Source organism: Suricata suricatta, chromosome 5, assembly GCF_006229205.1.
Source record: "Suricata suricatta isolate VVHF042 chromosome 5, meerkat_22Aug2017_6uvM2_HiC, whole genome shotgun sequence".
NCBI classification, from domain to species: Eukaryota; Metazoa; Chordata; class Mammalia; order Carnivora; family Herpestidae; genus Suricata; species Suricata suricatta.
Window position 1 is genome coordinate 44,668,033 of NC_043704.1, and position 13,856 is coordinate 44,681,888.

Sequence of the window (13,856 nt, forward strand, 5' to 3'; positions counted from 1 at the left end):
TAATTGGGTCCCGCCAAAAGTAACGAACGCTCTGAACAGTGTGTATGGTTAGAGCTGCTGCCAATACTGTTGTACCATTATGATTGGGTCTCTGTACCTATGTCGCAATCTCCTGTAACTCCCCCTTCCCAAACTCATAAAAGTCCTGCCCCGCCTTTGTTCGGGCTCGCTCGCTCTCAGCATGGATCCACCACGCCGGTAAAGTCTGTGAGCCCGAGTTTAGGCCCCGGCGAGCCTAAATTCGTAATAAAGCCCTTTGCTTTTGCATGCGTGCTTCGGCCTCCCTGGTGGTCTCTGGTTTCTGGGGGCGATAAAGAAATCTTGGGTACAACATAATGGTGCATTGGCCAGGAATCCCCCCTTCAGAGCTCCTGGGACCCCGACACGCGTTGGGCCTAATCGCCGGTTGGTGAGTGCACTCATTTCTTGTCCTTCTGTGTGCGTCTGTCTGTCTGTCTGGGTCTTCGGACCGTCTGGGTTCTTTGGGACCATCGTTTTGTCTGACTGATCAGTTTGGTTTCTGGGGTCCCAAAGGAGCGAGGCGGATGCGCCGTGGAAACTCTGGGACCGTGGGTGCCAGGAGACGTCCTGGACCCACAGGACCGAAGAGGGATTCAGCCTGCGGGGTTTGTTGAAGCCCAGGGGGCCAAGGGAGGCAATTGGAATTTGACTCCCTTGGTCCAGGGGGTCCCCACTGGTGGCAGCAGTGTGACCCCTTTAGGTACAGGGGAAGACTGGGGCAGGTCTCCTCTTGTCAGACGGACTCCAGAGTATACACGGGTGAGGGCAGGTTCCGTGGCTCTGGTGTCATAACTGCCTCCTGGCAGGGGGAAACTGGGGTTGGAGTAAGTAAGTCTCCTCTTGCCAGGATTCTGGTGGCTCTCTGGAACAGGTCGTACTCTGGCGGCACAAGGGAAAGCTGGGTGCCCTTGGCTTAGCCATAGAGCCAACTTGTGTCTGTCTCTCTGTGCATCTGTTTATGGTGTGGTATGTTTCTCTGTGTGCTTTGTTTGTATATGTCCTCCTCAGGAGGGAGGCAAAGTGTTTGCCTCTTGTTCATCTGTTAGGAATCCTGCTGGTGGCAGCAGCAGGGTTTCGTTTCTGTTGGAGACTCTTGTGTATACCTCTCTGTGCATCTGTTTACTGTGCAACTGTTTGTCTAAGTCCTCCAAGGGAGGGAGGCAAAGTGTGAGTCCTCAACGGGACAAAGGCGAAGTGCAATTATCTGTTTGCTGTGCGTCTAAGAGTAATTTTGATTGTGACTCTGACTGATGAGGACATGGGACAATCTACTTCAAACCCCTAGATCTTTTTTTGCAGGAACAAATGGCTGACCTTCAACATTGGATGGCCAGAAGATGGACCCTTTGAACCCTGGTTAAAATCTTTTCTTTCTCCTAGGATCCTAGCCGCAAAAGTTATCGCTGCCTGAGAAACCAAAAGTATTGGAGCTCTTCAGTAACATTTCTGGCTTCCCCTCCCTCTCTTTGTTTCTGCACCTACTTGGGTGTGATATGCCTCATTGTCTCCTCCTAGCCTCGGAGGCTAAGAGCAACAGGCACTCCCAGGGACAGCTAGGTTTTGGGAGCTGGGGAAGCACTCTTATCTTTTCTGCCACCCTGAAAATGGCGCCAGTAATCTGTAAAAGTCACCTGTTAGAACCTCCAGAGGTAAGCTAGTTTATCATCTGAATTTTAAATGCACATGTGCTGTTGTCTGGGGTATTATCTGTAAACCTCTGTTTTGAGGCCACTTCTGTACTTGTTTGTCCAGTTGTTATTGTCATTGTTTTTGGTCTTGTCTGTGAAAAGTATGTGGGAGAAAAGCGAAAAGTCTGTGTTCGGGGCTCACTCACTCTCAGCATGGATCCACCACGCCGGTAAAATCTGTGAGCCCAAGTTTAGGCCCTGGCGAGCCTAAATTCGTAATAAAGCCCTTTGCTTTTGCATGCGTGCTTCGGTCTCCTTGGAGTTCTCTGGTTTCTGGGGGCGATAAAGAAATCTTGGGTACAACAAGTTACCTATTTGTATGTGTGTATACATGTAAGTAACTGTCCATGTTAAAGAAAATATGACTAGATATTTGAGTCATGTATTAAAAGCCAAATATTCTACAGTGGATACAGACACTTTACTATTCCAATCAGATGTGACCACTGGAGACAATAACCAAAAAAGATTATCTCCAAAGGGGGGAATAAAAGGAGAATTTAATTGGCTGGTTGAGACACCCAATTCACTTATGTATTTGATTATTTATGTATGTCATTATAAATAATATATATGTTGATTTTATTTTATGAATATACTGATGATATTCATTTCATTGTATGTATTAAAATAAAATTCCATCATTATGTATTTTATTGCTCAAATTGTCCTAGCTTTGATTATGAGAAGTCCCTTGTAGTTGGCTCCTGTGTTCTAGCAATAGGTAGCCATCTTTTATTAAGAGTTTCCATACTTTCTGGCCAAAATATTCCAAGCTTATATTTCCCCTGCCTGAAACCTTGGAACCAACTACTTCTTAAAGAATCTATGGTTCCTTTTATTGGAATCTACTGGATTCCTTTTACGCTCACTATGGGTATGTCATTGCTTCTATGTGCTTTCAGTAGACATAGCCAGGAAATGTATGCTAGCACACTAATCCATGCATAAGCACACATCTATACTTCTTTATCTGTCTACCTGCCTTCCTATCTATCTACCTACCTATCCATCCATTTGTGAGAAGCATATTTACTAACTAGATCACAGCATTTATGTATAGTATTTTTTGTATTTAGGTTTCAGGTCAAGATACTGCTTTCCAAAGTTAATAGACTTTTATGTTTTCTTTCCTACCCACTTCATTTTTTAATGGGAGTATTTTTTATGTTTATTTGTGTGTGTGTGTGTGTGTGTGTGTGTGTGTGTGTGTGTGTGAGAGAGAGAGAGAGAGAGAGAGAGAGAGAGAGAGAGAGAGAGACAGACAGACAGAGAGAGAGAGACAGAGAGAGAGAGATTGAGAGCATGAACAGGCAAAGAGGATCCAAGGCGGGCTCTGTGCTGATAGCAGAGCCTGATGTGAGATCATGACCTGAGCCAAAGTGGGACCCTTAACTGACTAAGCTACCCAGGGAACACCTTCCCTACCCATTTCAATATGGTTTTGCTTTTAATTTTCAATTTAGTTAGGTTTATTTTTTAGTGTTCATATTGTTTTTATTCACCCAATATCTTGGTTGGCTTTGTTTATTTGGAAACATAAAGTTATGAGCTACATTACTATGGTTTTAAGAGTCAGAGCCACACAAAATGATATACTCAAAGAAATGTCACTTCCTCCTCATTGCTATTATGCTGATCCTATCTCCTTTTTTTAACCCCTTCTCATGCAATTTCTAATAGAATGTACATATAGAAATCATCTGACATGTTTATTATTCAAAGAAAATTTAAACTTTTAGTTCTTACTTATATAATATATATTATACATACACCTGCACTTACAGAGATAGAGGGAGAGGAAGAGAGGGAGAGAGAGAGAAAGAGAGAGAGATCCTATACATTTATTTCACCACAAATTCACCACAGTTTTTATTTTTGTGTTTTCTTCTTTAAAAATATTTATTTATGTAATCTACACCCAATGCAGGGCTCAAACCCACAATCCGAGATCAAGACTCACAAGCGTCATCAGCCGAGCAAGCCAGGCACCCCTGTAGTTTTGTGTTTTCAATTAGGCAAGTTGATCAGAATAAGTTTATAACAAAAAGTTTGAGTCTGTTTTATTCAAACAGTCTAGGGCTTGGTGAAAACAAACCCAAAATCTTATTATAAGTATGTCCTAAACATTTCATGAGACATATTTATACATATAACATTTTGTTGCTTATCTGAAATTTAAATTTAACTAAGTGTTCTGCATTTTATGTGATAGGTGTATCTTAGGATAGAACTAGATCAGTACATAGGGCAACATTTCATGCACACCTAGAATACAGAATAAGAGTGAAAGGTTACACAAAAACAGGGAGCTGGATCAAATTCTAATGAACACATGCAGTACAGTTCAGTTTTCTTTTATCGTTATAAAGTCATATATATCTTAAAGTTTCATTGTGGTTTCTGGCAAAGCCTATCATGATCCAATGGCTGATCCTGAATGGCTCCTACCACTGCTCATATGCTTTGTAAGACTGGGCTCAAGATCAGGAACTATTATGAGAGGTAGTGTGGAAACTACTTTGGTTGCTTTCAGAATCATTACCCTAATTCTGGGTGTTCTTGTATTTCCATCATGGGAATTAGGTTTGGAATTAGGGAGAAAGATATTACTCAGCCATCAAAAAGAATGAAACCTTGCTATTTGCAATGACATGGATGGAACTAGAATGTATTATCCTAAGTGAAATAAGTCAGTTGCTCATGTGGAATTTGAGAAACAAAACAGATGAATATAGGGAAAGGAAGCAAAAATAAGATAAGATAAAAACAGAGAGGGAGCCAAGCCATAAGAGACTCTTAAATACAGAGAACAAATGAGGGTTGCTGTGGAGGAGGTTGGTGGGGGAAATGGGCTAAATGGATGATGGTCATTAAGGAGGGCACTTGTTGGGATGAGCACTGGGTGTTATATGTAAGTAATGAATCACTAAATTCTAGTCCTGAAACCATTACTATACTATGTGCAATATGTTAGCTAACTTGAATTTAACTAAAACCTTGAGGGGCACCTGGGTGGCTCAGTTGGTTAGGCATCCAACTCTTGATTTTGGTATAGGTCATGATCTCACAATTAATGAGATCCAGCCCCACATCGGGCTCTGGGCTGACTGAATGGAGTCTGCTTGGGATTCTCTCTCCCTCTCTTTCTCTGTTCCTCTCCTGCTCACAAGCTCACTATTTTACTCTTTCTCTCTCAAAAATAAATAAATAAACATTAAAAAGAAAGAAAAAAAAATCTTGGAAGAAAAAAGAGAAAAAGAAAAGCATTGTCTAACTCTAATAAACAAAGGATTAAGTTGCTGTTTTAGTCCTTTGCCTCTGTAGGGAATGGGGTTCAAGATTTCACAGCGGGGAAAGTTTCAGAATCAAAAAGACTTGGTTCATTTGCTATTTAAACTGAAATTTAGAAAAAGAATGAACAGAATCCAGGTCCATGTTCTTGAAGTTTTTCTTTGACTTTTTCCATTTGGAATTTTTTTATGATAATTTTGGTGTTCCTATCAGAATCATATTCAGAGAAATATATAGAATTATCTACAATTTAAGAAAGGGAAAGAACAGCTGCAGCAATGGTGTAGGAAAAGTGGTATTTGTAAAAGTCACATAATAGGATAGTTACAGAGGGCAACAAAAGTTGCTATCTTTCGTATTCATCCCTCAATTATATTTTGTCACTACAGCTTGTGTTACAGCACAAATGGAAAATTATTACTAAGTGCATGCGTTTGTTGTCCTAGTTTATGAAAGATCATCAGTGTTTTCAATTGTGCATAAGTAAATTATTTAACCAAATTGTGTTGGGAAATAGTGAAGGAAAAAAAAAAGAACATAATTATGTTTAATGCATTCTCCAAGGTAAAACATAGTAATTTGTTTCAATACTTGTAGTACAGAGGGGTATACCTAATATGTTTTCTTCCAGGTATTTATCTGCCAATTTCCAACTCATTAACACTAGTTATTAATATTTGATTTGGAAGAAAAAACTTTACTTTGTAATATAATTTAAACTAGATATTAGCCAATATTTATACCTTTTGGAAAGTATCAGCAGTCCTTGCTACACGTAAAAGTGCAGTACAATACTGTGCAAGCTGGACTGTGCTAAATGACCTTACTAAAAATGGGAAAAACTACAATACATAATCCCATGATCATTAAAAGTGCTTATCAAAAAATTAAAAACTTTCTTAAAAATAGTAAAACTAATATTTGTTTTATATATTGTAAAACATTGGATGCATTAAGAATTAAGGTGTTTTTATATCTTCATATATGTCAGGTGGCACCTAAGTAGCTCAATCAGTTGAGCATCTGACTCTTGATTTCGGCTCAGAGCATCATCCCAGAGTCATGAGACCGAGCCTCACATTGGGCTCTGCACTGAATGTGGAGCCTGCCTGAGATTCTTCTCTCCTTCTCCCCACTCACTCTTAAAAGCCAACCAACCAACCAACCAACCAACCAACATGTCAGGAGTTTGAATAGTGCTTGCCTTCTTCTCATCATGTATCTTATAATATAGAGCAAGTATCTTTTCTATGTTAGAACAGTCTTACTGCCTTCTAAGTTTTTATCAGCTTAAACATTTATCCTTCCTACTTTCAATGTCATGAAATATCTTCAAAGTCCCTTTAAATGTGAAGTTATTGGCCAGTGTCAGTTCCTTTGAGATATTTTGATCCTTTTCATCACAACCACTTTCTTCATTTGCTTTGATGAGTTTGCCTCATTAGATTCTTCTAGAAGCTCTCAGGCTTTCCTAGAATTTCATTTGCACAAAATTCTAATTCTACTTCCAGCATTATCACTTTTTGGTTCTTTGCTGCATTATCATTGTTGGCCAGTTTCCTTTTTTATTATCCATCTGAGTTTATAAGGGAAAGTAAAGAGGCGATGTGACTATAGCTTTGCTTTCTGTATGTGACTTGAATAACACACACACAGTGGCCAATCCTTAACAGACCCTGAGAGATGTGGCATGATTGGTCACTGATTCTGATATGTACCAATTACTTACATGGAGATTTGTGGGCTGAAGAGGTAGGAGCAATGTTTGCACTTTATGTGATGATTCACAGATACTGTACTGTAGTAACTAAAATTTGCATTATTTTTTAAAGGGCTGGGGTTAACTAAAATGTGATGAACGAAATTTGTTCATATAAAAACTGGAAAGCTAGGACTGTTTGTATCTACTGAAACCAGAACTGGGCTGGTTGTTCAATTTAGACAGCAGTGAATGCTTCCCTCATCGACTGATCAGGTGACTCAGCAGAGGCTAACATAGAAAAGAGTTAGCTTTGCCATAAGCTTCACAAGAACCCCCCGATACAAACCAAAACCCAAGAAAGCGCAGACTATAAGTAAAAATAGCATACTTATTGTGAAAACACAACTTCAGATGGTTATTGTGAAAACACAACTTCAAAACCAGTGCCCTAGTTGCCCCAACCATATGGACAAACATAATCTTCTGATATATAGAAATTCCACTATATCAGAAGCTATCAGTGATAAAGCTCAGGATAGAAAAAATTACTTTATAGAGACCAGCATTCAATTGGAACTTTGAATTAATTACTCTCTCAGTAATTATTAGCCAAACAGTGGTTCTACTTTCTCTCTACAAAACTGTTGGTCTATGAGTCTGCCAGCTTATGCCTATTAATATTGTCACTATTCATAATTATTGAACTTGGCACAATGTTTAATACCATTATACCACATTGGACTTTTTTCCTGTAGAGATCACACCCATTTCTCTAATTCAGAATTCTTTCTTACCTATCTAAGCACTTATACTCTGCCACATGGGCTCTATTTTAAAATACTAAGGAATTTGCCAAATATGTGAATATTATGCTGACATTACAGCCACAGTTATATGCATTTCTTCCATCAATTCATTCTCCTTCCATGGAGAAAAAACAACTTCAAACTGAAAATATTTATACATACATAATAAATATATAACATTATGTACATTATGAAAATTTATAAAGAATTTACAAAACCTGAAAGTCATTAGCAAAAACCCCACAATTTTTAATGAAAGAAAGATAAAAGACATCTTTCTCTCAAACAATGGACCCTTTAAATATTTTTATTTCTATGAAAACAAGAAAATGTATAGTTTGTCTTAAGGCAGATACTAAAACTTTGCGGTTATGACCTACAGGGGAAAAAAAGCCCTGAAAAACTTATTCTCTGTAGTCAGGAGCTAATGTTAAATTCTTTTATCTGACATTACCAGAGTTCAAAGATTGTTGTAAATATCAGGAATCAAATCTACAAAGGATGTCTCTGCGGATGGGATTAGGAAGCAAACACATCCTGAAGTCAACTGTTAACCTCAAATTATCTTTCTATACTCCAGCAAAACATCAAGGAGATTAGAATCAAGGAAAAACCACACTAATTGATACTTACTAATAAAGGTCACCCACAAGAAGTAATTAGACCTTTATGAAAGCCCAGAAGACCTAATCCTCTGCCTGTGTTGCAGTCTTCAACTAGAAGCCCTTAGAAGACACTGCCTCACTGTGAGTGAGGGGCATCCACAGGCTGTTATAACATGAAAGTGTTGAAGATTAGCAAAGACAAGCATTAGGATATGAAAGAAGAAGGGAGAAAAGCGAATAGGACATAAGAGAAAAGAATCAGCAAGTACAACAGAGTATCACTTTCAAACTAAGATCAAGTGAGGAGTTATATCTCAATGTCATAGTAAAATGGCAACAGACACAATTTTAGAACCAAAAGGCTCATTTGGAATGACGGATTCGCAGTTAATATGCTGAGCCATGTAATCATGGGATATGTAAAGAACCCATCTGACAAAGCTTGGATATTTGGCAGTAAGACTGAGCTAGTGTTACACGTTCCCACAGCATGTCTCTTCTAAAGACCTAGGATTCATACTTTTTACCTTTCCTTTTTTTCCATCAAATTAAAAGCATGCTATAAAATACAGCATATAAAATACAAGCATGGTTTGATAACCAACTGCTTTTGAACACTCTGACCTTGGGCAGTGCAATATTTGGTTTCCAAAGACAATGTCTCCATGAGTTCGTAGGCACAGCAGTGGTCATTTGGACTTGAAAATCATTCAGTTTCCTAACATTCTGGGCCATCTGGAGTTTAATAAGGCCTAAAGAGTTTACTCTACTTGTCCACAGTGAAGTTTCAACCTCACTCAAGTAATATAGGTCATTATCCTTCCTTCACTCCTTTATTCAAAGAGTGGCCTACAGTGTGGCAAGAGCTTTATTTCTATTTATCTGGAATACAATTATAAATAAGAAAGATTTCCTACTTTTAAGAGTCTAGATTCCAGGGAGTCTTAAAAGATGGGGGGAGATGGAAGCAGAAGATTCTAAGATTCTGAGTATATTAAGACATGGACTCAAATCCTTATTGCCTTTCTAGAGATATAACTGCAGTAGATATTAGTATATATCCTTAGCCTCACACAGGCAAAAACTTTGCAAATCATGTCAATCAGCACATGATATTATTAGATATCAGGCTAAAAGAAGATAGTGTTTGGAATATTGTAGATTGTATAAAATTTCCTGGGGTAGATTGATGTTCATAATTGGAGTATATAGTAATGATATTATATAATATCATGGTTTGTAGCCATCATTTTATTTATATCTATTTTTGTACTTTATTATGTATATATTTATATAATTATACTTATATTTGTATGTATTAAATTTTATTATGTATTTTATTCATGTGATTTATATTTCTTGTAGTCTACTTGGTTAGTGGCTGTATTTCAATATTTCAATGTCCTGTGGAAGGCAGATTTTTTTCAGTTTTATTCTTTGCTATATTGCTAATGCTTGCAACATAATAGATGCACAATAAATATTTGTTGACTACTGTTTCATGTAATAGCAGGAGTAGGACTGCATTATCAGATTTTTCTTACCCTCTACCTGACGATATTATATTCGGAGAAATGCATCTTTGAAGGGTAAAACCAGAAGTAATGTCTGTGATTTGAAATCCCTTCTTTTGTTAGCTCATGAAAAATTATCATGTCTCTGGTAGCCATATGGGCTATAAGCATGAAGGAAAATACACTATTTTGTAGAAAAGTTAAATTTTTACTGTGTTATTATTGCTTGGTAATGCAATTACCCTTTACAAAAGTGACTTTTTTTTTTTTTGCAATGAGAGACATGTGCATAAGATTGACATGCATTAAATAACACTGAAATACATAGACAAAAAGTTATCCAAGCAACTATCAATCTTCTCATTAAATCAAAGATAATGTCAGTGTGCTGTTATTATGCTTTTTAGACCTCATTGATACTTGCAAATCTCCTTTTATGGAAGAGAAAGCAGGCTTTGCTATTATAGCCTTTGTTATGCAACAATATTTGACTGGAATTTTAAAATCTTGTTTGCCTGGGATTTATTTTGTCTAGTTATCTTATAGTAAGTGATAATGTTTCTAAAAATAACGATACAAAGTTTTGGACAGTGTTAAAGTTGTAAAGATGATATGGAAAAAGACAAATTTGGAAAACACCAGTTAAAATACAGGGAGGTAAAATTGGTTCATTATTTGTCTTGAAGCATAATGGAGATATCAAGACTAGAGCTTGGCCTGGCCTGAGGAGCAAGGTCTTCATAATGTTGTATAAAGACCATAAAGAGATTGTCCTAAAAGGAATTTGTAATTTCCCTTCCTCAATCTCTACAGTTTACAGGACTTGTCCAAATAACACATTTATTGTCTTCACATTTCTTAAGATTTTCTCATCTTCATTGCCTGCCCAGTCTGACCTGTGGCCATTGTAATTATCAGTTGGTTTTCAACTTTCAATTCTGACACTGAGACCAATACACTCTAAATTGCTCCTGCATTTCAGCTTTACCATAATTTTTCTACAACTTTGTAATATCTTGGATTATTTTTTTCCCAAGACTAATACAAGCCCCATGTTTTCAACCATCCTACATTCTCCCTAGGTGAAGTTCTTCAATCTACATTTATAAAGTTGCAACCCAGGGGGACAATACTAAATGTTATGTTCTGTTACTCTACTCAGAAATGGATTTACCCTGACAGTAGACAGTAATGAAATATAAATATCACCAGTAAAGACAACATTCAAAGCCATGTAACTAATTATTTTCCATGATTTTGTGTTCTTTTCTAATGAGAGAAAGCAACATTATATAAGTTTCATGCCACATAAGCTTGATGCCAGCTTCAACTATAAAAATAAGAATGATTTAGGCATTTCTGAAATGAATGTATAATAATATGTCAACTATACTTCAAATAAGTAAATAAATGCAGATTTTAAAAGGATGTTTCAGGAATATTATAAAATAATGAAACATTTATAAGAAATGATGGGAATAATTACCGTTTGGACACTGAGAATTGAAACTACCTATCCTCTCTTATAGCATATTTTCTGAAATAACATGATTTTATTATTCCATTACCTTCATTAGCATAGCTTTACTATTCCATAAGACTCTTTCTTACAGGTAAATATATTTATTGTTTATAGGAGGAATTTCATGAAAGACTCATAAATTCTTCAATATAAATCATCAACAGTTTACATTGTGAAGACTCTTTGAACATTTAGCCCTCAGTTCTTTGCTTTGCTATTTCTACCAATCCTAGACAAATAAACCCTGATTCTTACCTAATTCTAATCAATCCTCCTCACTCTCCACATTGAAATACCACCTTAAATCAAACTGCAAATACTCAATAAAATTGAATCTCTGTAGGACATTCACAAAGTTCTGTTGAGATGGTTTTCTCCCTTGCCATGGTAAACAATGAATTCAAATCTGTCTTAGGAAGAGATTGTGTTGGTGATATTTGGGGAGCTAGCATACAACAACCAATAAGCCTTTTTATGTATTCACATACCTGCAGAGAATCATTTTAGCTATAAACTTCTCTAAATTATGACCACACAAATGGTTAAGAGAATATAATTTGCATATATATGTAAATGCAGATGAGTCCAACCTGGTGGCATCCATAGTTACTTTCATTAATTTTTTCATCACCCTTTTGGAAGATAGAAATCAGAATTTTAACATTTAAGCACTGAACCTGAATTTTCTACAATTTTTAAAATTTCTTCTGAAAATATGTGGTCTTATAAAGGTAACATTTTTTATGGGAAATTTTGGAATTGGTTAAATGAGATTGCATGTACTATTTATTTTTTTTCATCAAATTTCATGAAGAGTCTTAAACCACTACATTTTAATTCCAGAGATAGTGGAAATAGAAGGTCAAGTAAAGAATGCTCTGGTCCCCATTTTCAACTTATTCAATCTAGTTCCTAAATATTTGTGAGCCCTTCTCCTTATTTTCCCTATAAAATGCAATGCTAGTTGTAATGACAATGGCTCAAGTCTGCATAAAAGGGAAAGGAGACGGCATGAGGACACTACAAAAATAATTATTGATTATTTGAAAATACTTCACTCATCTTTATTGCCACAGAGAGAGCAGAAATCCCCCACCCCTTTTCTATTCTGTATCCACAATATCCTGCTTTTTCTGTTTCCATTCCTATTGGTCCTGATGTTCATTTAAACCAATTTCATTTTTGCAACCATGTGTGTGATCATTACATGGTGGGGGCGGGGGGTAAGAAAGAGGATGCATGAGAATCAAGAACCCTGCATTTAATAGGGGCTCGGCATTCCTCTGTGATGCCTGCAATAGTAATAAGCCAGATAATAGTTCATATTTGTAGTATTTGCTTTCAAGATTGGACATAATATATTACCGAAGAGGTGAGAAGAAAATACAAATAAAGAGTAAAAACAAATTTGTTGGGAGAAAAAAAGGAATGTGCAGAACCTCAGGTTAGGTCAATAAATAGGCCTGAATCTTCTATCAAGCTCTTTATGAGTTAACCATTTACCTTTGACCTTCCCTGAAAAGAGAAATATAATCTTTGTTTAAAGATTATAAAGATTATTAAAGTTACCAGTCCTCCCAGCTTACCTACACCCACAGCTAGGCAAATGTAGCCTGGCTTTGTCCAACTTGGTAGCAGACATAATTGCATGGGTCACCATTGGGTCCGTAATACACAATATAGGAATCAAACACCACATCCTAGCCACCCAGGTAGTGGCGCTACCCCACTCACGGTCCATGGGACCATTCTTGAGTGCTCCGAGAATAGCATTGCTGAGGTGTTCCTGGCCGTGCAGGTGTAGCTGGGCTCCCCTGGAGTCACCCTCACCTTCACCCTAGTCCCAATTTCAGGAGATCTCATTTCTCTCAACCCTGAAAGAGTTTCTTGACAACCTGGACAGCCACCTGAATAAATCTAAACACTTTTTCTTTCCTCTGGTTCCCACACGGTGAGAACATCAGTGTTATACACCAGGACCACACCAAAAAAGGCCCCCTCCTCTTCAGGCAATTGGTTTTGGAACTATGCTATTGGATTCTCTTTACCAGAGTTTTTGCTCTGGATCAGTTCTTTGCTGCAGGGCCTTGTGGGATTGATCAATTCTTTTGGGTTCTATTCACTGGGCATAAGGAGAGAAGCAACCTCAGCCACAAGATCTTCACCTATGCATGCCTCTTGACACCTAGCATGTCCAAGACAGGGTCATCCCAGAGAGAAGACCAAAGAGGCCTTGCTAGGCCATGCTGGGAGCCCACCCAAAGATGGTGACCCACTGCCCTGTGGAGATGTACTTCATCCAGGGGATGACATCCTACTGAGTTCCTGCTTCCAGAGATACAGTTGCTACATGAATATCATTAGGTACAAGGTCTATGCAAGGATGTGAGAAGGCTAGATTGCAGGAAGCCATTTCTGAAGTAAGGCAGGTTTGCAAGGCGGGGGCCTCCCGCTGTGGGATGGCAACTGATGTCTACTCCACTCAGTTATTTTTGCTTGAGTGCTGACCCTCAAGGCGCCTTACCCTCTTATCTAAAACTATGCTAATTGCACCTTGTGAAGAAACTTATAGGAATTTCTTCTTTTATGAATATGGGAGCAAATATTACATTTCCCAAGAAACCTGTTTTTCTTCCCCTCAAGAAAACAGGCTATTGACCCCTGCTCACAGAAGAACGAATTCTTGCCTTTGCTATGCTAAAAG

At 37.6% G+C, this 13,856-nt stretch overlaps 1 pseudogene; it reads left to right on the plus strand.

Annotated features, from left to right (window-relative positions):
• The window catches only part of LOC115291122, a 27,530-nt pseudogene extending 13,989 nt beyond the window's left edge, over window positions 1-13,541 (plus strand).
• The last annotated feature ends 315 nt before the right edge of the window (window positions 13,542-13,856 follow it).